Below are 3,983 nucleotides of genomic sequence, written 5' to 3' on the forward strand. Positions count from 1 at the left end.
ACCATGTTGGTTGCCATTCTATGGTATTATCTGGTTGAACTAGTTTGGTCCACCCAAAGTTAGACGGGTCCGGTAGATCCGGCTGTTTTTCCAATGTCTGCCCCAAATGTGCCCACCCTGAAAAGCCACTCGAAGCACGTGTTGTAGCAACGCGTCTGCCGAAGGTGGTATGTTTTCAATATCACGATTTTTTTGTGTGAATAAGGTTTTTCTTGCTTGGTTGACTTTTTCGTCAGAACTACACCGATCATACGTTAGTATCACAAATCTCCCTATAGTTGGGAAAAGTTTTTTAACGGCCGTTATAGAAGGCCTTCTAGATATGGCTTGTAAAGCGGGAGTTGGTTCATTAAATACATTCCAAGTTGACCACGCGGTTTCCAAAAACCAACTTCAAATAGCGGCCATGAAGAATGATCGAAATTTATTTTCAAGACTATGGCCGTATGGGCGATCTAGAAGATTTTTTTCGACACGAAAACCAACCTTGCCCACCTTCATTGTCGGATAATGGTGTCATACGCTTCGGTACCAAGTCTGACCTAACGCATTGCTAAGAAGATATGTTGACAGACGACGACGATATCACTACAACATTCGAATCTGATTTGATCGTACTCCATGGTGCTGTGATTGTCTATATCATCAAACCAGGCAACGCTAAAACGTTCTCTGATTACGCAACTATACTTTAAAAATACATACGTTCCCAGTTCATCGGTTCCGTTCGCCGTGTAGATGTCGTCTTTGACGTGTACCTGAATGGCAGCCTTAAAGGGGAGCGTGGTAAGGGATTGAGAGTTAGGGTTGAAGGTAGAAAAGATTTGCCACGCAATTGGCCAGAATTTCTAAGGCACGAAGAAAACAAGAAGGAATTGTTTGCATTTTTAAGTCAAAAGGTTGTCGCGTCTCAGTTTCCAGGAGCCATATTCGTCACAAATGGTGAAAACGTAATTTGCTTTGTTGAAGGCAATTTCGGAGACATTTCTCCTTGTTTTCACGAGGTAGCAGATACGAGGATGCTCCTTCATGTTTTGGACGGCGTGAAGTAAGGACATAGATCCATTTTGATTAGAACCGTGGATACTGATGTCTTGGTTCTAAGCGTCTCACTGGCACATATTACTGGCGTTCGTTACATAGACGCAACACGTTACGCTTACAAAATAGGAAAAGACAAAATCGAGGCGATGCCATCCACGCTCTCACAGGATGTGATACCACCTCACATTTTAACGGAAAAGGAAAGAAAACCGCGTGGTCAACTTGGAATGTATTTAAAGAACTAACTCCCGCTTTACAAGCCATATCTAGAAGGCCTTCTATAACGGCCGTTAAAGAAATTTTCCCAACTATAGGGAGATTTATGATACTATCGTGTGATCGGTGTAGTTCTGACGAAAAAGTCAACCAAGCAAGAAAAACCTTATTCACACAAAAAAAATCGTGACATTGAAAACATACCACCTTCGGCAGACGCGTTGCTACAACACGTGCTTCGAGTGGCTTTTCAGGGTGGGCACATTTGGGGCAGACATTGGAAAAACAGCCGGATCTACCGGACCCGTCTAACTTTGGGTGGACCAAACTGGTTCAACCAGATAATACCATAGAATGGCAACCAACATGGTTGACAATTCCACCAGCCGCAGAAGCTTGTCGCGAAATGATAAAATGTGGGTGCCTAAAAGGTTGTCATGGCAAGTGCAAATGCGTCAAAGCAAATTTACCTTGCACCGCACTTTGTAAATGTGGCGGATGTGAAAAAGAATTAAAAAAAAATAAATAATTGAAAAAGAAAAATATTGAAAGAGGGCTACTTTAAATGCATTGAAATTTGTCTCTTTTAAGTATTAAAAATCAAAATTTTGTACATTCTCGATATTTTAAATAATTCAATTGCTTTAAGAAAATATTATATCTATCCGTTAAGGCTGCATAAATTGCGTATGTTTTCGCTTTAGAGACGGCCCCTATGTAAATGCCTCTAGCCAGTCCCGGCGAAGTGGCTTTCGCTCTGCATCGAAGTTTGGGGAATTTCATAAATTTCAGATTTCAAATATATATGTCATTATGGGGACTTTTGAAAGCTTGTCACAAATGTCACGGATGAGTTAGAGGTGGGCTCTAAACTCGAATTAATTGGGAATACCCTTATTTATCATTGTGCAAAGTTTCATGCTTTCTTCACAAAGTGCATGATTCCATATAAATTTGTCGTTTATCCTCTAGACTACATGACTCCACAAAATTACTAGTAATGAAAGGGAGGTAGTATTTGCCAACCAATATATTCATTGCAAGCGGATTTTATTGACCAAATTAATTTAACCAATTTAATTATAAGGGGAGGTGTGACTGTTCTTTTTTTTTCAATTTCGAGTTAGGATTGTTTGAAGTCACAAAGCCCAATTTTTAATAATTGTTTTTTGATTTATTTATTATTTTTAAATTTGTAGAAGGTAGTGGCTATCCATTAACTCCATGGATATCGGTCCCCATAATAGGGCCCGAAGAAGGTACCCCAGAATTTCGAAAGTTGTTAGCGTGTTACTATAGAAGATGGGAATTAAGAAAAATAACAAAACAGAAATTCAACGCTCGTCGTTCGCTTGGAAAACTTCATTCTTTCAATTAACACCTTTTAATTTTGTTATAAATATGACAAACATAATACAATAAAGACAACGAAAGTTGGAGAACTTTGAATACACTTATCAAAACTTAAGATCCTTCGTAAATTCTTATTTAATTTAATCCTTGATAATTTTTATCACATTTATTTAGCAACGGTAGTACGTAGACGAAAGCCATTTTAATTTACTCGTGGCCAAGCGTCCGAGTTAAATTTCACCTTCAAGGAAATGGTTAACACCATACAAGTCATGCACAACATGTACTTTAATGAAGTGGTATGCAAGGAGGGAAGGGGTGTCGTGGAGGTACATCTCCCATACTCTCAAAATAATAATAATAATAATTTATCCTTGGGACCCCGTATATAACTTCCGTAAGGGTGACTACCATCTATTGTATACCACACTGAGAGATACTGATTGGACGGGGTTCTTCCAATCGAGTAATGTAAATGAATGTGTGGATTATCTGACCAAAAACACTGTTGACGCGATGGATCATTCCATTCCAAAGAGAGTCCGTCCAGCCTGCCCAAAGTTCCCGCCCTGGTACTCAGCCGACCTTAAACGTGCCATAATTAGGAAAAAATATCACTTTAGGAAACAGAAGCGCACTGGAGAGCTGAGTGATGCAATTGAGTTTAGAAAATCTAGGGCTCTGGTGAGGCGCTTGACGGCTAGGGATGTTAGACTGCATGCTGAATCTATCTGTCAGGAAGCTTTAAATCACCCGAAAAAGTTTTGGAATTATGTCAATGGTAATCTTAAGGAGGGACACAATACTATTTCCCTAAAACTTAACGGTAAACTTACGAGTGACCCCGAGAAATTGGCTTCCACGTTTGCCACACACTTTGCTGGGGTCTCTGTGGACACCACTGTCCCTAGAGGCAACGCCAGCTTTCATTTTTCCGGAAATAGAGCCTATCAACTTCACAAATGGTCAAATACAGCAATCAGATATCTTCCTGGCAATTAAGCGCCTACCGTCCAAATTTTCTACGGGGGTTGATGGCATCCCCGCCTTCATTCTGAAAGGGTGCGCGGATATTATAGTGCCCCTTCTAGAACATATATTTAATCTCTCTTTGAACACCCATTGCTTTCCCACCCTCTGGAAAACTGCTGTGGTGGTCCCTATCTACAAATCAGGCACTTCTACCGAACAAAAGAACTATCGTCCAATTTCTCTCTTGTGTGTCTTGGCCAAGATCTTTGATATGCTTGTGCATGAAAGATTGCAGCGTTGGTTCAGCTCTTTTCCCAATGCCTGCCAGCATGGTTTCACGCCTGGGAAGAGTGTCGATACCAATCTTGTATCCTTCATGGACTTGGTTGCCCCTAAGG

The 3,983-nt window shown here is 40.5% G+C and overlaps 1 long non-coding RNA gene across 1 annotated transcript; it reads left to right on the forward strand.

The window, feature by feature from the left end:
• The first annotated feature begins 267 nt into the window (after positions 1–267).
• On the forward strand, positions 268–1,754 carry LOC149662826 (uncharacterized). The gene is made up of 2 exons (XR_016368670.1): positions 268–942; positions 1,009–1,754. It is a non-coding gene; the product is annotated as an uncharacterized LOC149662826 (long non-coding RNA).
• Positions 1,755–3,983: the final 2,229 nt, after the last annotated feature.

The sequence above is a fragment of the Phalangium opilio genome, unplaced genomic scaffold (assembly GCF_054372755.1).
Source record: "Phalangium opilio isolate 3A_F unplaced genomic scaffold, DU_Popi_V2 ptg000063l_1, whole genome shotgun sequence".
In the NCBI taxonomy this organism is placed as follows: domain Eukaryota; kingdom Metazoa; phylum Arthropoda; class Arachnida; order Opiliones; family Phalangiidae; genus Phalangium; species Phalangium opilio.